Source organism: Talpa europaea, assembly GCF_964194135.1.
Source record: "Talpa europaea genome assembly, chromosome: 7".
In the NCBI taxonomy this organism is placed as follows: domain Eukaryota; kingdom Metazoa; phylum Chordata; class Mammalia; order Eulipotyphla; family Talpidae; genus Talpa; species Talpa europaea.
In genome coordinates, this window is record NC_140074.1 from 66,439,887 (window position 1) to 66,466,534 (window position 26,648).

The 26,648-nt window shown below is 43.0% G+C and overlaps 1 protein-coding gene across 5 annotated transcripts in view; it reads right to left on the reverse strand.

Moving 5' to 3' along the window:
* The window catches only part of ASTN2 (astrotactin 2), a gene marked incomplete at both ends in the record, with an annotated part of 818,546 nt that overhangs the window by 177,443 nt on the left and 614,455 nt on the right, over positions 1 to 26,648 (reverse strand). Inside the window, one exon of one of the 5 annotated variants that reach the window (XM_084237292.1) lies at positions 20,435 to 20,506. The exons of the other annotated variants lie outside the window; for them this stretch is intronic. Of the gene's footprint in view, positions 1 to 20,434; positions 20,507 to 26,648 lie in introns of those variants that run through there. 5 annotated transcript variants of the gene reach the window in all.

Below are 26,648 nucleotides of genomic sequence, written 5' to 3' on the forward strand. Positions count from 1 at the left end.
GTGATGTCAATAGCTATATCAAAAAGTTTGAACAAGCAAGGCGATTTGTACAACTCAGAGGTCTCTATTTACATCACAGAGGATGCAAAGGGCCTCCTCAAAGCGGCGCAATGTAGAGTCTGAGTGGCCAAACAGGGTGTCCCTGTACTAATGCGCAGAGCAGATGGCATTTTGAACTTGTCCCAAATGGCAACTTCTTCCAAGCCTGGTGAAGTCAAGGCAAGCTCCTGCCTCACTGGAAACAGGGGCCCTGGGCACCAAGGCTTGGAAGGAAAAGTAGCGCTGTCTCCTGCTCTTGTTCTCGGCTTGCAGTGACATGCAGCTGATCTGGAAATGGGCTTGCCAATTAGAAATACAAATAAACGCAGCCTTCATTCATTACTCTCTGGGCCCTGGGGCCTGGGATCTGGGCTCCACCTTTTCTGTCTGGCTGTCAGCAAATGCTTATGAGCATCAGATCAAAGACTCCGGGAGAGGAAGACAAGGCAAATTCCAGCTAGCCAATCCTTCAGAGGGATTAAAGAAGGGTAGTTACTAAGATAAACAAAACAAAGCTGTGAGGAAGGCATCTCAGCAACTGGGGAGACAGACATGGTCTTATACAGAGACACGTCAGAAGATGATGATGCCTTTTGGAATCTCAGGTCAAAGGGATGGTTCTGGGTTTAACTTCAAACTTGGGAGGGGTAACCAATCAGGGGAGAGAGCTGCAAGGACTTTAGGGAGCACTTAGCTCACATGGTGACCCAGAGGTCAGTAAAGTGTGGTCCAAAGATCAAATTCAGTCCCCTGTCTAATTCTTGTAAATAAAGTTTTATTGCAATACAGCCACCCACATGCACTTATAATTGTGTTTAGCACCTTGGCTGAGATGAGAAGTTGCAAAAAAACATTCTACAATGCACAAAGCCTAAAATATTTATTATCTGACCTTTACAGGAAATTTGGAAATGCTGACCTAGTCCACCATTGCAGATTGGGAGAGAGGTTCCATCTATACTCACACAGGAACAGGGGCAGTGATGAATGAGTTCATGTAAAAATATTGGAATCAATAAACACAAATTATAAAATCTCCAAAGAGAAAAAAAAGTAGAATGGAGCATCCTTTTTTCTGTAAGTTGTTGTTGTTGGGGTGCAGGAGAACATTCTCCCACCCCTCTGGGTTCTTAAGACTTGAACAAATAAATTACCATCAGATAGATTAGTAGGAGGAAAGAATCCAATTAAATAACACTAGCACATGTACTGAGGATTTGCATCACTATAAACTCCAAAATAAATGAGACAATCTGGGGGTTTATATCCTGTGTTAAGGGACCAAGAGCATCAAGGGGGAGGGGTAACATGAGGAGGAGGGAATGATTTCATAGGACAAAACCTTGCCACTGGTTGTTGGCCCTACCTTAAGACAGGTATCTGTGATTAAAAAAAAAAAAAGTTATTTCTGGAGATATCCCTAAATCTAAACTATCTGCATTATTTGAGTACTGGCAACAGTTTCTCTTCAGGCCCACAAGGCCTCAATTAACCTTACTTCCATATGCCAGTGTGACACATAATGTAAAAGGCCTATTCTGGAGATCCATTTATCTGACCCTTTTGGGGGAGTGCTATCCCATAATAGCTTTCACAAACCACTGGCGCATGCATGCATGCATGCATGCACGCACTCACACACACACCTTTGCAAACACTAAACTCCTACAACAGTCTCATTTTAAACAAGGAAAAAGTGTGTCTGAAAAGGAAAATGACTTTCCAAGGTTACACAGAAAGTCAGTGACCCTTTCACCAAGGCCCCAGTCTTCTGTTGACCCAATTCATCATTAAACTGCTGTTTTTAATCTCATATTTTTAAACACAGATGACCTGCCCCTTATACCATCTTGCCATATGCATATAATTCAACTGGAAGGTAATGTAACATGGTGCCAGTGATAAAAATAACCTTGATCAAGCCAAAAAAAAAAAATCCATAATCATTGGATTAAAGAGACAACTATCCATTCCCAACAAAGTGAGCTATAGATCTTTGCTGGACTGTATTTGTGCAATAAATCTTTAGCTTTCTCACTCAGTTTAACAGTGGAGTTAAAAGTCCATAGTCAGGGCTGAACACTGCACAGAAGCAGCAGTATAGGGTTCTTAGCTGAACCTAATGGCTGATTTTGCAAAAAGAAGGCATTGCCTATCGCCTGGCCCAACCCTATCGTTTAACCAGTGAGGAACCTAGGACATCAGTGGAGAAAGGGACTGACCTCTGAGTCCCATGCATATTTAAGCAAAAAGATCCTCTTAAGAAAGATTGTGTGATGCTAAAATTTATGATCTGGAGGAGAATTACAATAGGGAAGACTATCAGTCCCTTAAATATTTCTCTGTGAATATTCCAATTGCAAAAGTTAATTGCATCTGATCCAGTCTCCATTTGCAGCTAAAATCATTTTCCTAAGAGACAGACCCTATATTCTTCTCCTGATTCCATTGCATTTCACTGATCTTAGGGTCTGGAACAAAATCCTTAAGAGGGCACATGTGGGATCTAGACAACCATTCTGCCTCTCTAGCCTGATCTCTGTATCCCTTTCCTCCAAATTCTTATTTTCGGCTACTTTGGCCTTTAAGTTTCATGTATAGGTCCCATGCTTTTCTCTCTGCCTTGGCAAATGCTCTTCTCTCTGCACAAAATTCATTCCCTCATGCTGCCCCTAGTCCCTGCCTTCTCCCTGTTAACTTCTACTCCTCCTGCAGATCTTAATTAAGTGCCACTTCCTCACCCCTGAACCCCATTCTCATGATCCCAATCTACATTAGGGTTTCATATTAAAAATCAACCACTGTGCTACATATCACCTGTTAATGTCTCCAGATTGTAAGATCCATGAGGGCAAAGTCCTATTGATTCTCAAATACACTTTACATACTTCCTGGGCCATAGCAGACTTTCAATAAAATTTCCAATAAATATTGATTGAGCTTATTTTTACATATTCTGATCACTGTGTTATCGTATCAAAGCATTGCTATGGCCAATACCCAAAACTTGTGACTTTGAAGACTGACAGTTAATCGATGACTCGTAATCAAGTGGCGACCTCTCCCAAATGCAAAAGGAACTTTCTCACTTGAAAGGTTAATAGATGAACAGCTGATCAATTCGCCAATTGTTCTGGGCTCTTCCAGGTTTTCACATAGGCTGCTGCCATTGAGGGGATGGGAGAGTTCAGTTAAAACAGGTCATCTTTAACAGGCCAAGGATAAAGAGCATTTTTGAAGAGATTTATTCTCTGTTCACATTTCCCATCACTCTGAACAATGCTTCCAAAATAGGATCATGTCTGGTTTCAAGCCCAATTCAGTTCCAATGACACTACAACCCATTCATTTGAGAACCTGCCAACTGAACTCTCTTTTTTCTCCTCCCAAAATTCCTGCTGGGTATTATTTTGTTGCCACCAAAAAAAAAAAAAAAAAAAAGCCTCAGTTGAAGTGACAACTCCTTGTTGGGAGGGCAGCCAGGGATTTTCGGCAGGAGGTGATGGCACTACTTGCCCTCATCCAGGAAACAAAGGGCTTCTGGGAGAACCAAGGCTGCCCAAGTGTTTGTTCAATATTCAGCAACAGTGCAGGGTGCTGCCTCCGAGTCAGACAGGCTTGCTTTGGCAACAGGCTTGCACTTGAAGCATTTAAAGGCTCCACAGGGACCAGAAGGGCTCAAATTAGAAACATTAAGGGTGGGGGAGAGAGGGTGAGACTTTTATATCATAAAGAATGGCCTTTAGGACAGCAATGGCCTCCCAGGACTTGCTGAAATGGGATCATTTCCTAGGTGGAGTTATTACTCTTGTTGGAGGAAAGCAATTGCTCTGAAGCTGGCTCAAGGGCCCACATGAATCTCCTTCACAAAGGGTAAGTGGCTGCTGAAATGCCAGCAGGTAGGCCTGCACCTCTGTGCTGTGCCATCCGAACTTCTTAGCTTACCAGTCAGAGTCCAGCAGGATCTGTGTGTCCTTGGTAAATCACAGTGCCAGCCTGAAAAAGTTCTTGTAAGGATTAATCATTTCCTGGCAAAGGTTAAGCCTTTGATCAATAATAGTTGTTATTGCTGCTGTTGCTCTGGTTGTTATAATTATCACTGCTAATGTTGCACTACCATGTTAAAAACTGAAATTTCTTTTTGATTGCTGAGTAATATTCTATTGTGTATATGTACCACATCTTCTTGATCTAGTCATGTATTTTTGAGCATTTGGGTTGTTTTCATACCTTACCTATTGTAAATAGTGCTGCTATAAACATAGGGATGCAGGTGCCCTTCTGAAAGATAAATTCATGCAATTTGCAGCAACACGGATGGAACTGGAAGGGATAATGCTAAGCAAAATAAGCCAGAAAGAAAAAGAAAAATACCAGATGGTCTCACTCATAGCAGGAATACATAAGGGACCAGGGAAAAGACTAATTATAATAAAGTAAAAATCAAAATCAACAAGCAACTATAAACCAGAGACATACTACAGGGGTGGTGAGGGAGGAAGGAGAGAGTTGGATCAAAACAAGGGGAGGTAGGAATTGTATGGGGAATATAACCAAGATGAAAATGCATACCTTGTGCAAAAATGAAAAAAAATATGTAAAAATATATAAAATTTAAAAATTAAAAAAATAATAATAAAAACCCTGAAATTTCTATGGAGATACCAAGAGAGAAGGGAAGTGAAATCCCAAAGCCAGAATTTGGAATTCAAATCCCTATATGCAGAATTTACAAAGGAGATGAAACCTAACTAGCTTCATAAGCCCAGAAATCTCAGCCAGAACAAGGAAATAAAAGGAGGTCAGAGAATAGACAGGAAGGATTTAGGGAAGATTTGCTTTGGAGAAATCTGTCACCTAAAGTTTAGGGTTCCCAGCACCCCAGGCAAGACATACAGAGCGTGCTATTCCCTAATCTCAAGTTTTTTGAGAAGGAGGCTCAAAGAGAACTGGCTATGTGTTCTTGGTAATTGGGAAGTCAGTGGGCAGAGTCTCTCTCCCTCTAAGAAAGTTCTAGGGGCCTGTGGCAGCAGACAGTAGGGGCTGCATAAGGATTCACTGTGAATCCCAGAGGTTGCCAGCATGGACAACACTGTACTATTCCCTGACACCATAAGAGACAGCTGGCCTGGAGTTCTTGAGTCCTACCCAATAGGAATCATAACAGTGGGTGAGGGGTTCCCCACAGTTAAGAAACTCAGTGTGACGGGGAGCTAGAGAAAGAGAAGGGGGTTGGGAACAGTTGTCAGTAGCAGGCAGCCAAAGAGAAATTGCTCAGAGAAGGTCTTAGGAAAGGGGATCTCTGCAAAGCCCCTAGAAAAGTCCTTAAGAGAAAGGGCCAGTCAGGATCAGACAGTGCTGAGGAGGTATGAGGGTGCCATGGCAGTCATGGCCTCCTTTAACCTGCTGCGCCTCTTTCCTCAGCCATGACCCTGTGATTTCTCACCGGCTGACTTTTAAAATAAGGACACATAAAAGAGAAAGAGATGGAAGGCTAACCTTGTCCCCACCTCTTACCACCCCCACTAACGAGAGCAGGGAGATTTAACAGATTGGATGTGGAGATGCAATTAAAATCTCAGGCTGGTCTTCCTAATTCTTGATTTGAAACTATGTTAGCAACTTAAAATCCCTACAGCACTGTTTTCTGTGACAGTGATAACAGATCAGTACAGCCTGCTAAGATTTTCATCTAGAAAAAGGAAAGAGTATCCCAGTGGATACACTTAAAGTGACTAATGGGAGCAAGTCACATAGGTACTTTGAAATACATATATTCACATTAATTATAGCTTCTCATATTTGTATTATCAACTGAACCATTCATATCATTACAGTGCTTGTTACATTTTATTGTTTAGTTAACATGCAAGTTAACATCTGTCTCTCCAACTGAACTGTGAGCTCCTTAAGAGCAAGGACATGGACAGCTAATAACTAGCTTATCTTTCTATATGTGGTTCCACTGCCCAAAAATTCCAGCAGTAATTCTCACTCCTGTAAAACAAGTCCTTTTTGTTGCAAATACTTGGACCTTCCCTATTCCTGCCTCTTCCAGACAACACCCCAGGTGCCCTCACCCTTTTGCATAGGTTAAAGGATCTCCTGGGTAAAAGACATTTTAAAGGTCAGCTGGTCAGAAACCCCATATAATGTTTTCAATCACCACCAAATCATCTTCCAATTACTTCTTGGATACTTCTAAAAATGTACAACTCATCTCCTTTGTACACCTCCAGTTACATTTCAGGACAGCTCTGGTAAATGAAGTTGGCTCCCCATCCAGAATTGCCATCGTGGATCTATAAGAGGAGCTCTGTTGCTCCTTGTTCGGTGGTACACTGGAGCATGCCTGGTTCCAATGCACTCCCCCCCCCCCACTACCCCCAAAGGTGCTATTTGGGTGTTGAAAACAGAGCCAGTTTTGAAAGAAAACTTCAAATGCTGAAAGCCATGACAGGCGGGCCGGCAGATGGATTCAGACCTCTGACTGGTCTTACTCTCATCTCTAGATCTCTCTTTGGATGGTTATTGCCCTCCTGCCTCTCACACAACCGGCATTGCTGGCCTGTGCCTGCACCACCTCTAAATCCATCTCCTGCCCAGCTTGGCCTCCAGACCACTGCTGCTGCTGGCAACTGCAGCATCACCTGAGATCACCTCCAGATGCCACTGTGATTGGGTCCTGGTCCGCTATTTATCAGGGTGTCACCAACTCCAGGCTCTCACCTGAGGGAGTAGTCATCATTAATGAGCAGCTTTTGGTTTGGACAACTGGAAAATAGAGACACTAACTTGGATAGGCCAACTAGCCATTTGTGGCCTTAGAATCTCTATCTTTTTCCCCATTTTCCTCCTTGTAAATAAACCCTTTTGCTAACACACTCTGTGTTTGAGTTATGTCTTGTGATTTTAAGTGCATGGGTGAGGACCCACAAAATATGCCACTCCCACCCCAGGTCTGCGCTGCTTCAATCCTAAGCGACCAGTATACACCCAGAGTTATGCTTTGTGGAGGCTCTATCTGCAGTACTTAAGTCTACCCCCTACTTGGAGATCATGCAAACATTAACCAATAATCCAGGTGAATGGAAAGAAAAGCAACAGTGGAAGCAAAAAGAAGACAGGTCTATAAAACTGCTGAAGCCTGGACAACTGATGTGCTCTCACCTAATTTGCTTCTTCCCTAAATACACAAGTAATGAACCCAGTTGCAAAAGGGCTGCACTGCGAGTTGCGTGGGTCTGAAGTCCAGCTCTTCCATTTCCAGCTGAGTGATCTTGGACAAGTCATTTGACCTCTGTGAGGTTCTGTTTTGTCATCTGTAACATGCTGATAATGTTAGGACCTAAATCTTGGGATACTTGGAGACTGATGAGAAACAGAAGTTATTGAAGAATTTAAAAATTCTAGGTGTCCAGATCATCATCAGTTGCCACCTGTCCTAGTCCTTACTCAATTCCACCACTAAGTTCTTGCCCGTGTTTGAGTCTGTGTGCCTGAAACCCACCTGGTGCTTTAACCACCAGTCAGGAATTTATCCTTAAGGTGCTTGCTTCCTACAGTGGAACTGTGAAAACAAGGGTAGAACTTAAACCAAGTTTAAGTTAAGGAAAAGGGAAAGCTTAAACCAAAAGCTGAGCCAGGCCACAGGATTCAAATCTTAGGCAATTCACTTCATCTCCCCAACCTAAGTGTCCTCACTTGCAAAATGGGGATTCAAATTCCTCACTCAACTGCTGTGAGCGTGAAATTAGAGGCCTGCTGGCTAATTTACACCTATTATCCCATCAGGTTCTCACCAGCATGCTACAAAGGAGAAATTGTTACCCCTTTTTACAGATGAGGGAACTGAGGCTCAGAGTGGCCTAGTATAACCTACAAGTGGATGCTTGTTTAAAGTGAAATGAGTTAAATCTCTGAGGAAGGTCTTACTCTCTGCAGGGAAGGAAGAGAGAGACACACACTGCCAAGTAGCCCAGGAAAGATGGCTATCTTCTGTTTATTTTGCAAATTAGAATTTTTTTAATAGGCCCCCATGTGGTTCTGTTGTGTTAGTTTCCCTAAGGAGAGAAAGGGGCAGACTGAAGAATCCCAGTGCAGCTCCATGGGCCTCAAAGTGGGCTCCAGCAGACTAAGGTGTTCTCAGCACCACTCCAAGCCCCTCCTGGCTTCTAGCCCCCTTATTAGTCAAGGGAGCGGGAACATGAGCAGTCAGCATGGAAATGTACCCTTTGCTCCTGCCTCCTGAGACAAGGTGGGCTGGGGCCAGTAACAGGAAGTTGGTGAAAAAAGGCCATATATGATCTCCTGCTGCCATCTAGTGCCTGCTCGAGGTGATTGCTCTTGGGGAAAATCTTAAAAGTTCTTCATGCCAAAGAAGGATGACTATGCCTTGCAAACAGCTGGGCGCTGTGGACAGAAAGGCGGACAGTAAAGTCTTAGCTAGGATACAGGGGAGCCTGATGAATGACCACAGGGTTCTGAACCAGTTCTTGCTTAGCAGGCCTATTCAATGCCAGGTTTAGAAGTATACCCTGGGGAAAATGATTGTGGAATTTTGAATAATGATTTGTTTTCATCCTAGTGATACTCAAATGTAGAGATTAGATTCAGTGTGTCAACTAAGAAAGAAGAGACTGGATCTAAGTAAGGGAGAAGAGCAAGAGGTAGAGTAGGGAAGAGAAGGATTCAGGAAGATATGAACTCCCAGGGAGCTGTGGAAAGAATGTGATCTGAAAGTCAGATGTAGGTTTGGGGTTCAATCTGAATGAACTCTGTGTACAGTTATGTGAGTCGTGTACTGCACAATGACAAGGCAAGGAGGTGAGTGGGGACCAAACCCAGCCTCAGCAACATCACACATTCAGTCCTGTACTATGGACTGAATCCAAGTAGAGGAGCAGCACCTCCTAACTCATATAAAAGGTGACTTACAGGCTGGCTGAGGCTCTACCCATGACCACAGGTAAGCTGCTTTTTGTCTTGGAGGCTCTGCTTTTTATTTATAAAATGAGGCTCACATTAGTGACAAAACAGGTTGCTGTTAGAATTTAAGAAATTATATGTCCCTGTCACCTGAGAATGTTCAGTCCCCACTACTCCAACTATAACAACCTAGCTGTACTTTGAAGATGCAGTGGGCTAAGAACTTGAAGAAGGAAGAGGGTGGGAAGGAAATTCACATTGCCTGTACTTCTATTCTGTGCCAAGTATAAGACACTGGAGTCATCATATCCTCGCAATGGTGCTGTGGACAGGGGGTATTACCATTTTTACAACCATATGTTACAAAGAGGAGGCAGAAGTTCTGAGAGTGACAGACTGCAGTCAAAGACCACAGGCATTCAGAGTCTGACTCCAAAGTCCCCTTCATGTCCAACAGCGCACAGATGCATCGTTACCAGGCGGCCAGCTTATTCCTCCTGAGAGGCCATCTGTCCTCTTTCTTTAAAGTTCTGCTCAAAACTTAGCCCCTCAAGGAAGGATTCTGAGATGAGTTCCTTTCCATTTCCTTCTTCGTCCTGCCTGGCATCAAGAAGCAAATGCCCAGAAGGAATCATTCCTGGGTAGGGCTTAGGGAACTAGTGGTCTCTGAAATGCTAATCACCTGCTGTAAAAGGAGAGACTCAGGACCCTGAGGCAGCAGAAGAGGCCAAGGTCATCAGACCACCTACCAGGAGGTGCTTGGGGAGGGTAAAAACCTGGGGTGGAGTCAGCTGGAGACTGGTTTGAGGAACCACCAGGAAGCTAACTACCACCCTCTAATCACTATCCTAGGTGGATTCGTACTCAGGTTAAAAGATCATCCTTAGGGCCTCCCCTGGTGGTGCAGCAGTTGAGTTCTGGGCTGTGAAGCTTCCCGCAGCCTCCGTAGAGTGGGTTCGATCCCCGACCACCAGCGAGGGGCCTACATGGCTCGCAGACCTCTCCTGCCGCCCACTGCTCCCCTCAGCAGTGTACTTCGTCAGTCTGCCTGTTCTGTTCCCTGCTCTGGGGAATTCTCTCACTCTCCCACGCTTATGACTGTACCCAGTGCTTGTTGATAGGCCATACTGTTACAGGACATGTTCAAGGTGAGTTATATCTCCCATCAGTTCTCTTCTTCCCCATGACTGTGCTAGTAGGGGCAGGGAGAGGAGACCAGTAGGTGGGGACTGAACCAACTCATGAAAAACTAAAATCAAAATTAAAGGTTGAAACCCATTAGGGAGTCTTCAAGCATCAAGGAAATTAATAAAATTAATACAAAAAGTAGCTATGATTTTCAATTTTCATAGATTCATTTTTAGGCCAGATGTTCTATACTATTTGCTTGGCATGCACTGTCGCACTTGCTCTTCATATATCCTAACAACAATGAAAGGTCAGTTTCATTGTTGCTTTTTAAAGAGGGGGACTAGGGCCTCCCCAGTGGCGCAGCAGTTGAGCGCTGGGTTGCGAAGCTGCCCGCGGCCTCTGCAGCGCCGGTTCGATCCCTGGCTGCTCCCTGGCCACAGGAGGAGGGTCCCACATGGCGCGCAGACCTCTCCTGCCTCCCGCTGCTCCCTTCAGCAGTGTACTTCGGTCCTTCTGCCTGCTCTGCTCCCCGCTCTGGCTCTGGTGAATTCTCTCACCCTCCCGCGCTTCTGACTGTACCCAGTGCATGTATAAACAAGCAAGCAAACAAACAAATAAATAAATAAAATACATGCCTTCTTAAAAAAATAAAATAAAAAAATAAAGAGGGGGACTGGAAGCTCAGAGAAGTGAAAAGGGGCAGAGAAGAACTACATTTCCACTTTGTTCTGTCTTACTTTTAAGCACTTTTTCTCTATCTTAAGTTGTCTCAAAGCTGCTGTATTTCTGGAGATTCAGGGCTGGCAGTTCTAAATTTTGGGCATTTAATGTGCAAGTTCTGTTAGTTCTACCTATACATAGTGATTATCAATAGAACTCTTTTTTTTTTATTTTTTTTTCTTTTATAGAGGCATGTTTTATTTATTTGTTTGTTTGTTCGTTTGTTTCGTTTATACATGCACTGGGTATAGTCAGAAGTGCGGGAGGGTGAGAGAATTCACCAGAGCCAGAGCGGGGAGCAGAGCAGGCAGAAGGACCGAAGTACACTGCTGAGGGGAGCAGCGGGCGGCAGGAGAGGTCTGCGCGCCATGTGAGACCCTCCTCTGGTGGCCGGGGAGCAGCCGGGAATCGAACCGGCGCTGCAGAGGCTGCGGGCAGCTTCGCAACCCAGCGCTCAACCGCTGCGCCACCGGGGAGGCCCAGAACTCTTAAAATAAGACTATTAATAATCACTAGGAAGGGCCTCCATGGTGGTGCAGGCAGTTGAGCGTCACGCTGTGAAGCTGTCCGCAGCCTCTGTAGCGCGGGTTTGATCAAGGCTGGCGGTGAGAATCCCACATGGCAAAACAGACCTCTCCTGTCTCGCCTGCTGCTCCCCTCAGCAGTGTATTTCTTCAGTCTGCCTGTTCTGTTCTCCGCTCTATCTCTGGTGAATCCTTTCACCCTCCCACGCATCTGGCCTGTACCCCGGTTCTTGTATAAAAATAAAATCTTTAAAAAAAAAGTCCATTAAAAAAAATAATTGGGCCTCCCCGGTGGCACCGCATTTGAGAGGTGTAAACATTTTTTACCCCCTTCTTTCTCGGAAATAGATATGATACACTATATATATATATATATATATATGTAATTCATATTTTTTTCACTAAAAAACGATGAAATCATTAGTCAAAATGAGCGGATGGTTACCTACAGGGAGAACAAGGTATAGGGTCAAGGGGATAAGGATAAAAGCCAGGATTTCTTTCTTTCCTTTTGAGCGTATCTTTTTTCCTAAGTTTTAGCTTTGGAAACAAAAATATAGTTTTTAAATCAAAATAGAGTAAAAAAATCTCTAAAAATTTTACAAACTGAAAAAATATCAGCTATAGATCAAGGTGTTGGTATAACTACACAGAGAAAAGATTTTGAATGATTTTAAAATGCAGTATTTTTATTTTACATATTTCAATTCCACAGAAAAATGATATATAAGTAAATCTTCAACTACATTTAATGAACTATTGCTTATTGAACTATTGTTTTTAGTTTGAAATTATTACATATATATTGTGGGATACAGCAAATAAGCCATTACGTTATTGTCACGTGGAACGGAGATGCACAAGAAACAATCATTCTAGGTATAAAGCCAAAGAAGATGAGAAAACTTCTGTACACCAAAATTTCCACTGGAAAATATAACTTGTGATTTGCTTTTCTTTTTTTTTTTTAAATAAACATTTTGTATTCCTGTTCACCCAAAAGGCTTAAAAGTAATGACAATCTACTTGCAATAAATGCCCCTAGAAAGACCAGACTCTTTGGTTTCAAATACCACTTTCCTCTGAAAAGAACAAAGCGTTCTTAGAAAAATTCCTTATTCCAAGACTAGAATAGGTATGGTCCAAGCTGTGCCAGAAAGCAAGATAGCCATTGAAATTAGTATGTTCATCTACAGAGTATATGCTCATCTACTCAATATGTTCATCTCTAAGTTGTGCCAACTTAGAGAGGTTCACATTGACCTAATATTGAACAAATTGAACATCACAATGAATAATGATTGCAACTGATTGAAATAGAGAGCAAAGAAATAAATTTCCTAAAATTTATAATGCTCCCCAAACCAAAACCAAAGCTAAAGCCAAAACCAAAAACCAAGCAAACAAATCCCATTGGTCGCTGGAGATGGTAAGAAAACCAGCTCATTATTCTGAAGACTGATTTTTAAAAAAAATCCAGAATTAGTCAAGTTTTTATTATATGAACTGGATTTCAGGGTAACTACATGTTTCTTTATGGAAACATGCAGGTAATAAATGCAAGAAGAATGACAAACGTAGAAAATTACCATTTCATAATCTCTACTAAAATAATAGATCTAGAGAACTCTCATCAATAAATCCTAAAACTACTAGGAGAGAAGCTGATAGGGAAATGTCTAATGAATCAGACTTAAAGCCTGAACCTGCTAATCATCCAGTATCACTAATAGCACAGCCAGACATTGAACACCATTGATATGATGGTATAGGGCAGAGCTTGATGTTTCAGCTGGTGATCCTTGGGCCCATAGATAGAACTCAAGGAACTGTGAAATTATATAGTAGGAAATTTTTTTTTTCAGTATCCTCTAAACACAAGTGTCATTCCTTAATTTATGAATGAATGTAGACAACAAACATTAACAGCAGTACCACCTCTTAAAATTAAGACACAAATTATTTCTATTACAGGGCCTCTCCAGTGGCACTGCAGTTGAGAGCTGGGTTGCGAAGCTGCCCACAGCCTCTGCAACACCGGTTCGATCCCCAGCCCCCAGGCGAGGGTCCCATAGGGTGCGCAGACCTCTCCTGCCACCCACTGCTCCCCTCAGCAGTGTACTTCGTCCGTCTGCCTGTTCTGCTCCCTGCTTTGGTGAATTCTCTCACCCTCCCACGCTTCTGACTGTACCCAGTGCTTGCATAAATAAATAAATCTTTAAAAAAATATTTCTATTACCTTACAGTTGTTATATTTATGCTCAATATTCCTTACAAATTATGGTAGTTATTAGACTCCCCATTAGATCTTGTACATATATTGTTACAGTAAATACCATATTTTTTTATATTTGAATAACTAATCTTGCTATAAATTCTTTTATAGTTTCCATGTATCTCATTTTAGGCATTTATAAACACTATTTTGAGAAAGGGGTCTACAGTTTTTATTGCTTTAAAAAGTGATCCATAGGACAAAAATAATGTTGAATCCCTAGGAAAGAAAAACAAGCTGAAAAACATCAGGTGGAAAATTATAAAGAACAAGTGAGTCAGTGTCTTCAGTGCCATGGGCAAGATTATAGGGTGTAACCACGATAGATGAAAGGAAACCTAGTACTATGTGTGGACATTTTGATCCATAAACACACCTACTATTAAAAAGGTTTTTTGAAACCATCAAGGAAATTTGAATATGAACGGTTAGAGGTGATGATGTTGAGATTATATGTAAAAAATAATTATCTGCTAGAGATACAAACTAAGGTATTTACAGGATCTATGATATACTACCTGGGATTTACTTTAAGAGACTCCAGCAACCAAATATCAAATTGGGGGATGGGGATAACTGAAGCAAAACTGGCAAAATACTGACAACAATTATTGCAAGGTGATGAGCAAAAGGGATTTCACTGTACCACTTCCTCTCCTCGTATACTGTGTTTTTCTCAATAAGATACTGAGGAAAGAGGGCTGCGAAAGGATTGCACAGTCAGTAGAGGCGATTATTGCTGGTGAGTAGAATGGAGGGGGAATTTTCTCATCTACATTACATGCTGTTTTGATTCTTCCAAATGCATTTTCACTTGCATTATGTTTACATTTTTAAAGTAGCAATAAAAGTCCCCTACTATTAAAAAATAAATTAGGGTGAGAGGAGACGGTCTCATTGTTACTAGCCAGTTTTACAGACACCTGTTGAAGGAGAGGGTATTGGCAGCCCCCATAAAAAGAAAGTTGATTCAAATCCAAGTGCCAAGGGCACAGGAGATCTGAGATATGTGGATGAGCAGAAATTAAGGCCTGTGGGGAATTTTCCAGTAGAAGTCATTTAGCACAGAGTTGTTTTTTTTTTTTTTTTTTTAAATCTTGTTTTTTTTTTTTTTTTTTTTATAGAGGCATGCTTTTATTTATTTATTTATTATATTTGTTTGTTTGTTTTGTTTATACATGCACTGGGTACAGTCAGAAGAGCGGGAGGGTGAGAGAATTCACCAGAGCCAGAGCGGGGAGCAGAGCAGGCAGAAGGACTGAAGTACACTGCTGAGGGGAGCAGCGGGTGGCAGGAAAGGTCTGCGCACCATGTGGGATCCTCCTCCGGGGCCGGGGAGCAGCCGGGGATCGAACCGGCGCCGCAGAGGCCGCGGGCAGCTTCGCAACCCAGCGCTCAACCACTGTGCCACCTGGGAGGCCCGCACAGAGTTGGTTTGAGGTGATGACACTACACCAGAAATGTTCCCTGGGTGCATTTATCAAGCACCTACTCAGTGTTTGATTACTGCTGATTTTGACCATCTACACTAGTTCAAATCATTGTAAACTGTATCTGGACAATGCACATAAACCCATGGGATATAAAATCACCTTTAAAGTTCTGAATCACTTTTTTCCCCATATAAATTCAAAGAAAATAAAATTTAAAAAAGCTTTATAAGGACATTTATGCAGTCTCACTTGCAGTGGTTAAATGTTCAAAGGTGGACTTGTCAACTTGACAAACTCTTAAGTGTCATGTGTCCAGTTTGACAACTGTCATGGCCAGTATGAAAAAAGCCTTCTAATTTTTGTTTTAAGATTTCTTTATGCATAGAAGAACTGCAGTGTAGGACAGAGGTACAGGGTTGTGATGGGGGTGAGAGGATTCACCAGAGACAGAGTGGGGAGCAGAACAGGTGGATCTACTAAAATACACAGCTGAGGGGAGCAGTGGGTGAGACAGGAGAGGTCTGCTGCGCCATATGGGTTAGCTCTCTGGCCACGGATCAAACTCAGGCCATAATGGTGATAGCACTGAAACTTTACCACTATGCTGCCAGGGAGGCCCCGACTTCTAGCATTTTCTGTATTAAGTAAATAAAATGTATAAACTTGTATTAGAAAAACATTTGTTGGATATCCAGTCTGATTGTAAGTATGTATAAAGAGATTAAAGATGAAATTTATAAGCATTTATATTCATGGAAATATAATAAAATGGTTATATTAAGCTAGTGTACAAAGTTCACTCAAATGTTCTTTTAGATTGTGAATTTAAATACCAATCATGTACTTACCACGTACCAAGCGTGAGCTTGGCTGAGAAACACAGGGACTGAGTATGGCATGTGGAAATTAGAGTTTCAGCAGAAAGTAGACTGGGGACAGACACACAAATGAATAGAAGGGTAAACAGAACCAGAGACGGAGGGAGGGAGAAAAGAATTGAGGAAGGGAGTGAGAGGGAGCGGGCCTCTAAAATGACCAGCAATGATCTCACCTCCTAAAACTCAGTGCCTGTTATACTATTTTCCATTTGAGTATACTGATTTCCACTTGTTTTTACACAACAGAAAATAGGAATATTAAGGGAATATCTTTCTGCAATTTGGTTACAAAACTATGACTTCTCTCTTGCTACTACATCCCACACTCTCTCTTCCTGACATTAATGAAATGAGCCACCATGGAGAACCTCATGAGACAAGGAAGTGAGATCAGTCTCCAGTAAAGAGCCAGCAAGAAAATGAGAAGCCCAACAGCCCTAAAAGAGCCCCCATGCTGCCAGCAACCCCAGCCCAGGCCAATGCCTTGACTTGTGTGAGAGACTGAGGCTGAGGACCCAGCTAGCTGTGCTCAGCTTTCTGACTCACGGGGATGGTGAGATAAGAACTATTTGTTGTTTTAAATCATGACATTTTGGTGTTTGTTATTCAGTCATAAATTGAGTAAAATAGATAGATACAATTTTATATTATTTTATGATAACTAGCAATTATACATCTTTAGACACAAATTTAGGTAGGGTGTATTTAAAGCTTTAACCCCTTATGTTTTCTTTCCTACATTCTACAAGCAAGAAGTTTCTCTTAAAATTCAGTTGCTAATGAGGGAAGAAAGGAAGAATATTTTGTGGAGAATAAAAATAGTAATAACAACAATAATTACAATAATGGCTAGCATTCATAGAATAATTATTCCTTACCAGGAAGTGCTCTAAAATCTTTAGATCTATTAAGTCATTTAACATTCACAACAGTCTTCTGTGTTAGATAACTACTATTATTCCTTTCTGCAGAGGTAGAAAATGGGGGAGAGAGAGGAGAAGTAAGCTATCCAAGGCTACACAGCTCATCAGTTGCAACAAGTTACTAAGCATTACATCAAATCATCTTTTCATCTATTCCGGAAAATAACCTTAACAGAGGGGTGGAACTTCCAATTCAGGTGTGTCTGACCCTGAAGTCCTCACTCTTTCTATTAAATAATGGTGGATCTAATAAGCAAACTTATTATAATAAATGCAATATAATAAGCATTACTACATTAAGCAACATCTTAACATAGCTAAACATGCAAGTGCTACACATTCAATACCTCATTTTGCTCTCAACAGTACTGTGGCTTAGTTAGGTAGCCTGATTTTACAGAGAATTAAAGAGAAGTTAAGCAAGAGATAGTCTTTGTAAAAGGAAAAAAACAACACTTGGCTCATAGGTGGTGTTATCAATTAAATTGTACACCCCCTCAAAAAAAATTGAAAGCCTAACCACCAATATGCCAGAATGTGACTTTATTTGGAAATAAAGCTATTGTCAATATAATGAAGTTGAGGTTAGAATTTCAGTAACGATGGAGATCAAACTGAATCTAATATAGTGTTCTTATAAGAAGACACAGACACATGGGGAGAGGAGAAAGTGGTGTGAGGACCTGAGACACACAGGGAGAAATTACCACATGAAGAGAGAGGCAGAGCCTGGAGTTATACTCCCCCTAAATCAAGGAACACCTGAGGCCATTAGAAGCTGAAAGAGGCAAGAAAGACCGTTCCTTAGAGGCTTCAGATGAAGCAGGGCCTGCTGGTAGGTCAGACCTCTAGCTTCCAGAACTGGGAGAATACAACTGCTTGTTCTAAGTTACCCAGTTTGTGACACTGTTATGACAGCCCTAAGGAACCAATACAGGAGGTTTCAATGTTAAATGGAAACAAAAAGAATAATGAGTTTTTAAAGTGCTCCACAAAGGGTATTTCTTTCAATTTCTCTGTCTATGGGGAATGTTAATATTGTGCCTGGGTAGGCACAGCCCCGGAATTAAAATAAGCACATTTCCCCAGAATGCTAATTTTACCCTGATATTTCATGGGAAATGTGGTAATTAATTTAACTGGTAACTTAAGCATTTTAAAAAAAAGACATTTTTAAGAGAAAAGAAAGCACTTCTGTTTTGTTGTTGCTGTTTTTGTTTGCTGTTTTAAGGTCATATGCTCAGACTTTCAGGGCAAGCACTTCTGTGACTGGGGAAACACTGGGATAAAGCTATGGTCACACCCAAATTAATTCACTTGGGTCTCAATGGGAAACTATGGCTTTCAGAGTGGCAGGTGCAGGGTGCTCTCACCCCACCTGACCTGTGAGTGTTTAGGTGAAATGTCAAGGTGGTAAGAAACTATTTGACAGCAACTCCCTCCTCCCTCCCACCTGCAACAAAGGAGTTGGTGGAGGTACTTCAGCCACCTGTAGAGAGAAGTTCCTTATTATTCTAGTGAAACAAGCAGAGCTGAGGCTCCAACATAGCAGAAACCCTGGGCAGAGCACATGTCCTGCTTTTTCTGGGAAAGCTCTCACAACTGCTTATCTGTGTGTCTTTGCATCAACAGGCTCGCACTTCATGATATGACAGCCATGATTTCCCCATAGATGCCCTGACTTTGTAAGCACTGTTGTCTCTCCTTTTCTCATTCGAGTCTTAACTAACAATCTTTAATCACACTGAAAGACAGCTGGTATGGTAAGATGCAGGTAGTCTCTGGATGGTGGTTTAGAGCATGTCATGGGCCTGACCAGCCTGGATTAACACCCCGCTCTACTGTAAGCAAGCTACCTAAATCTCTCTGAATCTCGGTTGATTGCTTCTTTTGTAAGATGGTGCTACTGGTAACTACTTGAATAATTGTTGAGGGGATTAATTATGACATATGACAATATGACCTGCCTGGTATATTGTGGGTGTTCAATAAAAGGTTGTCTCTTACCCAATGGACCCCACTGAGTCATCCTGCAGCTAGAATAACTCTAGGTCAGACAGGGAAAGTGATTTGCCTAATGTCACATTTCTGATTCTGACTCACTCAGCAACTCTTACATGCTGTGCTAACAGATGTGACAACAAATGACACTGTCCTTCAGGGAGTTAATAGCACACTGGTGAAGATGGTAGGAAAGTATATAATTAAAATCTAAGCTGGTATGTGCTTTGTGAGAAATTATCAAATTGCAAGTACTGATACTTGCTGAACACTGCAATGAGGACCTGGGGGTTCCCAGGAGCCCAGAGAGGTGGGGAAAGCAAGCACCTCACCTGTCCTGGACCTGCAAGGTTTTATCTTCACCCAGTGGTTGCCAAATTTGAACAAAACCTGCCCCAGAACCTTCAGCTCCTTGACTCAGCAACTTCCCCAGCCAACTCCTTACTCAACTTATCCCTGGCTGTCTGCTCACACTCTGGCTAGCCCTGGACTACAAGTATAACCTCAAGGTCTCAGGTAGTTTCAGGGTCTATGCCAAACCAGGCATCCAGAACCTCCAAGTTTATGCAAAGGATGCTACAGAGTATACCAAGCTGGCCTCCCATGTCCCTTAATATCTGAAATGCTGGGAGCTGGGGCTTTTGGAACCAATAGTCCAGAGGGTGGAAGAACTAATTACAACTTAAAAAAGAAAAAAGTTACCATTCTAGGGCAAGCAGGCAGCAGGCAGAGCAGTCTCAGCAGCAGGCAAGGCTCAGGAAGCTCCCAGCCCACCACAAAACTTTACACTCTTTCTCCAGCGTTCTCTTATGGGCTGGCCTCCTCTGTAGTCACACCACCCTTGCCCTCGTGTAGACGCAGCTTTTAGCCTAGCTTCTAGGCGCAGGTGTGCACACTTACACATGTGCACACACCCACACTCCAGGTGTCCACAATTAGGCACAACTGCCTTCTGCATTCACAGGATCAAGGCCACAGATGAATACCAAAGGCTGTGGAGTTTAATTTATTTACCCTACACATTAATTAAATGCATTCCACTATATTATATTCAAAATCTCTATTAATCTTCACTGAAAACCTCATGTCCATTTAGAGAATGTGCAGATAAATTAAACAAGAGTAAGAGAGGTGGGTTCTCAGATGAAGCTGGGTTCCAATCTGAGTCTTATGATTACAAACAGGTGATTTTTGCCATCTACCCACCTGCCCATTGATGGCACCTTACCTCACAGGGAGAGCTATGCATGTGATGTATTTACGTACAGCCAGACACTACCAACTCAAAGACGGTAGTTTTGCTCGTTATCATTTCTTGTTTTACCATTGTGCAGGGGCACATATAGAGGTGGCTTTCAAGTACAAGCCCATCCTATTTCATCCCCCTTCCTACTCCTCAACTATATTATATGGTTCCTGTAGGAACCAGTGATTGTCCCCAAACTGTCTAAGAGATCACAAGTCCTTGTAGTCAGTAGACCAGAAGATCAGCTCCCACCTGGGAAGACTTTACCCTTTCCCAGCTCTTCCTACCTGACCCCACCCCCACCACAGCTAGACCTGGGTTTGGGTTCCTAGGTAGCTTCAATCTGCAGGGACAGGGGCTGCAGAATGTGTCCCCATATTTACCTCTGCTGTCGGCCTCCCAGCTTAGTAGGCATGAGACTCCTTCACAAGAGCAATTTATTCATCCAATAAACTGATCTCTAGGATGCAGAGTGTCCCAGAGAGCGACATGAGGTTCAAAGCACCACCTTTCTAAGCAAGTCCAAGTTCTGTGCCTGGCCAAATGGAAGCTGTATTGTTTCCATCCCATTTCTCAAATGAGAGAGCTGAGCTTCAGAGAGCCTTTCTGCAAGGCACAAGGCTTTCTGGAAGGCAAGGCTTTGTTGAGGACCACTCGTGGAGGGCAAGCTTTAGTGAAGAGGCTAATTGAGCAGATTTAAGTCAGAAGGGTTCTAGTTTAGCTCTCTAGTGGCAGAGAGAACTTGAGCTTTCACCTCGGTTTCTTTAACTGTACAGTGGGGCCAGAAAGCTGAATTAAGTGTTGTTAATGCCCGTGGGTCCTGAAGCCTACTCAGCCCTACATAGCCCAGGGCGCCAGCAGTCGTGTCCGGCTGACTACAAGTCCCAGCATGCCTCGGGGGGGTGGGGCGCTGCGACCGACAGGCGACTCTGCGAACTGGCGCCCGCCCAGGCGAGCGCGCGGCAGCGCATGCGCAGAAGACGGCGGGCGGGTGGGCTGGCGACTGTGGACGCGTCGGAGCCGCGGGCGGTCAGGTAGGGGGCGGGAAAGAGGGTCGACTACGAGCTACTGCGGCCGGCATAGCGGGCGGTGGCTGCGCGGCAGGTTGCGGGGCTGTGCAGGCGGACAGCGGCCGGTCCGTGCCTGATTGGCAGGGTCCGGGGACCGGATCTGAGGGGCAGGGCCGGGTGGGGGTGGGGCTGTGAGGAAACAAATAAAAGGTTCAATCCTCGGGAGGGATTCGGTGGGGCTGAGGAACTCGGAACAGATGCAGCTCGGGGAGGGGAGCGAGGGGCTCTGAGAAGATGAGCCATGCAGCAGCACGGGAGGTATGAGGGAATGTGGGGGACCCCGAGGAAAGACGGGGCGCAGCGTCTGGGAGATGGGAGGGAATCTGAGGGCCCTGCAGGCATCTGAATAAGCAGAATTTCCTGAATATGAAGGAATTGAGGGCCTTGGTGAGATTTGGGGTGCAGAACCTTAGGAACTTTAAAGGAATTGGGGTACTCGGGGAAGATCTGCCATTAGAGGGAACAGGGTCTGGGACTATGCTTATTACTAAGGGGGAGGCCATTTCCATATGGAATCCTGGGGGAAACTGCGGGAGTGCCTTTTTGGGGGAATCTTGGGAAGCAGTATCTTGTTAGCAGAAAGAAAGGACCTGGCTAAGGTTTGAGGGCAACACGTGACGGGGAGTGGGTAAAAAAAGGAAGGAGCGAGGTGTGAGGGCTGCAGAGTGCCTGAGGCAACAGAAGGTGGGGGCTTGAATTGAGAGCAGAAATCAGAGGTGTGGGGTTGGGGTGTTAAACTGCCAGGCTAAATTGAAGGCTGCAGAGATTTGGAAACTGGGACTAAAGAATCAATCCCAGAAGGATTTGGGGCACATGAGTGAAGATTTGGTGGGAGTTGCAATTTAGAGCCCCAAAGACTGAAATTCTGTATTGAAGATGCTTGGAAAGAGGATAAGGGGAGTGTGGAATGGTGGGGTGGGGGTGTACTAACTGGACTGTAGAATTAAAGGACTCTGAATATAGTCATGGATTGGTGTCTTGGGGTGCTGAAGGAATTTTCCTGTGGTCTCTGCATAGAAAGCAAAGGAAGGAACCCAAGGACCTCCAAATATCATATGAGCCCTTATGAAGTTTAGCAGAGTTCAGGATTCAGCAACAAAGTCATAACTCCACAGATAGGACTCCTGAAGAAGCCTGACTTGTTAACCAAAGACCCCGAATCATGAGGCAGCCAGACTACTGCCACCAACGCCACATTCTTCCCCTGAGCCTGATGAATGTGGGGTCATTGGTCAAAAGGGGCATAAAGCAGGAAACTCTTCAAGGTCATCCATCTAAGCTCTCCTATCCCTGTTCCTCCAAGCCATAATAGCAGACAGTGTGTGAGATCGCTAGAGGATGAGTGGAACATGATCTCAAGGCTAGATTCTCTTCCTCAGTTGTGTAGTAGATTGAATTAATTCAGTACTGTATAAGGTCCGTTACAGCTTGAAGAGGTAGTGACTTTGTGAATGAGGTGTTTGAGCCAGGAGTGTGACAAGAAAAGAAGGACACATATGAGTTGAGCATTTAGCCTTGTGCCAAGTTCTAAAGCTGTGGTTACTAGCCAGGTGTGGTTATGTCCTCTAGGAGCTATATGGCAATGTTTGGAGACGATTTTTGGTTGTCACAGTTGGGGTATGGGGTGCTACTGTGCTTCTAGTAGCTAGACACCAAGGATACTGACAGTTTACTGAACATTCCAACCCCCCCCCCCAAATATTATCTGGCCCAAAGTCAATGTCAGCAGTGTCAAAGTTGAGGAAACCTGCTCTAGAGTCAGATAACCTTGATTCACATAACCTGTTCTTGACCTTGTGATCTTGAGTGAGTTACTTCATCTCCCTGTGTATCACTCTTGATCTGAGTCTTAGCCCATTCCCTTCTAATGAAATAATTGCCCACTGAATATTAAATTGAACTCTAAAGGGGGTCAGTCTGTCTCACATAGGGAGTAGCCCTGTGTTTTGTCCTTGCTTCCCTCAGACAAGGAAGAGGGGTAAAGAGGAGGAGGAACTTGGCATTACCAGACAGGATGAGGTACCAAGGAGCTAGTAGGTGAGGGATGGAGGCCATTGACCTGGGGGAAAACAAAAACAAAAACAAAGCACTTCATAGCAGGGATTGAGGCTGAAGGCATTCATATTCCGGATAGTAACTCCTGTCCTGAATTATCACTTTTGGGGCTTCTTTCCCCCCGGGACAGAATAAAGCCAACTGACTTTAGCTGGAATATCTTCACACACCCCTAATGAAAATACATACTGGAATTGAATCAGTCTGGCAATCAGAGACTTGAAGTCCAAAATCCTTCCTCTGCTGCAGATTTACTTGGTGATCTTGGACAAGCACGTGCTTTTATCAACTTCACTCTATTAAAAATGTGAATAGCTACATCTCCGAGTGTTTATTATGTACATAATATCAGTTAATCCTGGGTTGCCAGTCGAGCCTGTGAACAATCTAGGAATTATTCCCAGTTTACTGATGAGAAAACTAATAGATTAAATGATTTATCCATGGCTATGTAATGAGTGGCACAGTGGGGATGTGAGTCCAGGTCTGTGACTCCTGAGTTACACTTTAAGTTTTTTTTAGACTTTTCCAACACTCAAGAGCACATACTTCTGTGTCTGAAGAGCCCTTGAAGTGGATCATTGTCCATATATTAAGGTGCTGCCCCTGTGAGACTTCCTCCACTGCATCCTCCTGGTAAAACAGATTTAAAACATCAATCCTAGACTGCCACAGCCAGACTGCCTAGAGGGAGTGGTAACCTCACCAACGAGTGAGCTGTAATACCCTTTGAGTCTGTGGTTTTATGGCTGGGAGGTATCACACCTGGATTTGAATTTCAGTTCCATTATTTATTTACCAGCTTTGAGGCCTTGGACAGCTTGCTTTTCTCTGAGCCTTGATTTTCTTATTTACAAAGAAAATTCTTATTCTACAACACATACTTCACACAGTTTTTTTGAGAATAAGAGATAATGAATAAAAGGTGCCTAATATTCAGTAAATGATAGTTTTATGAGAGGTTGCAATTATGAGATGAAGGCAGTGCTAGAAAGGAACTGAATAATGCTTTGTCAGATTTCAGTGGCCCAAAGCAGTCTCCTCTAGTCTCCCCCAAATCCCCATCCTTTCCTGCCTTTCCCAGGACCTGCTTCCTGATCCTTTAATCAAAGTCACACAATTAAATGAACTCATGCTCTGTGCAGAGAAAGGAACTGGAGCAGAGCTGAGTGAGATGAGTTGGAGGTCCAGAGAAAAGACTGTTGATTTCCCCCTTGTCCTGTATTCTTTGAGTCACATTGGCAGAATTGTGTTAGCCAAATGTTTGTGGAAAAGTCAAGGGAACCTTTCTAGGCCCCTAGAACTAGGCCCCTAGTTTTAGAGGCAAGTGCTTTCCCAGCAAACTATTTTCGATATTTTATTCACATATCATTACCCTTGCCATAATTTAGCTTAAGTTTACTTTCCCACAAACTTTTCCTTCTGGGTATTTTTTATCCCACACTGGTACAGCTTTGGAGCCTGTGTTTCCCTATAAGCCCCCTTGGCTTGTTGAGTTTCTCTTAGCTCTTGCAGATGCCTTTAATGCCCTGAGTAATTTAAACTTCAGAATCCTGTCCCACAAACAGGATGGGGTGAGTGGTGGGCATCTCACTGACTTTCTTAAAATCAGATCCTGGTGGTTACTCCCTGAGAATGGCCTTTGGTTGGTGGTGCCAGTATAGTTATGTACTTGATTAGCATTCCATTCAGATGCAGAAGGGCTAAACACAGTTGAGAAAGCTGTCATGAAAGGAAATGTGATAAGCCTTGCAAAAACCCCATCAAGCCAGTGGAATGTGTCAGCAGGAGGATGGACTTTTATGTCTTGTAAAAGGAAATAGGCTATTTTATGTTTTCTAGTTTTTATGGGAAGAGCCATGTTTATATTTGTTTTTGCTCAGAATTATATCCAGTGTTTAAATGGGACTGGACTCACAGTAGGTGGTTTGTTTAATTGCTTAAATTTCTCTAGTTTGGCCTAAGCCCCCAAAGTACTAACTGAGGTACAAGAAATAGAGACATCTAGAGAAGTATCCCATGGTAGGGGCTCAGGCACTGGAGGGATATCTGAAACCTTGGATCATTGCTACTCCTTTGGTTCTAAGATCAGGTCAGACAATCCCTAGGGAAGGATACATATCTGATGCCTTGGGGACAGTCTGCCTGCTGAGCAGGACCAGTTCATTCCTCTTAGGGGCTGGGTGGTGGCCGCCACTACCAATGCTGCTGCTGCTGCTGAAAATGTATTTACTGCACAGCTGATTGTATGCCATGCCTGGCACTAAACTGAGTGCTTCATACGTATAATCTCATTTAATCTTTACAATAACATTATGAGGGGATACAATTTTAAAGCCCTTTTTCTTAGATAAACTGAAAACTAAAGAGATTAACTGACATGCCCATGTTGCCACAGGAAATAGTAGAGCTGGGATTCAAATACAGGAAGCCTGATTTCTGAGCTCACTTGCTTAATGTATATAATACTGACACCCCCATTTCTTATTTTTTAGTTCTGCTTCTCCCTGTGATGTGTGAGATCTTGACTTCTGCTCCTGATCTCAGTTTACTCTTTGAGTTCACTACTAATTCTAGCACTCCATAGCTATTCCTTTATAGAAGGAATTATAGCAGCTTATTTTCTGGGCAAGTTGTGAGTTCATCTGCCATCATTTTCTAATGTGGATGTCTAGTGTCCTCAATCAGATTCCTTCAGAATTGACTGAACCTTTTATGTACCTTTATATGCCATGAAAGGAAAGCGTCATGGTCTCTTCAAAATAGTTTGTAAACAAAATGCTTTGTCAACATCAGTACTAGTTGTTATTGCTAGTATTATTCCTGATTTTACTAAAGTGATGCAACTTAGCATTCTTTTATTGCATTCCTACCTTAGTTTTCAGGCTAAGTACTTTGTAGACATTTTCCCTAGATACCACAGTAGCCATTTTATAAGGTAAGAAAAGAGTGTAATAAGGCTAAATGCCTTGCTTGCTCTGCCACAACTTATAAATGCCAATACCTATTTGATCTCTCACTTCAAGGTTCATGGGTTTCTTGTTTGTCTTTTGCTTTTTTTTCTGCTGCCATGGTTATTTATATCATGGATTGGGGAAGCAGCTAGATCAGGCGGGGTATGTGTAATTATAGAAATTTCCCAAGTCTTGGGGCAGTCGCAGCACAACTTGAGGAATAAATTCTCATCTGGAGCTGAAGAGCTGGGCTAGTATCAATATGGTATTAATACTGCATTTTTAATCGTGAGCTCAAAGGAGTTGGGGGGAAAGTGTGGGTAAGTTAGATATGGTGAGGGGTCAAGAGTTGACAGTACAAAGTGCACAACAGGGAACATGGTCAATATATGCTAGCAGGCAGGATTGTAATTAGCCTGGGAAGGGTTCTTATTAGTTTTAGAGTTTAACTGGCAAAAAATTGGCAGCTAA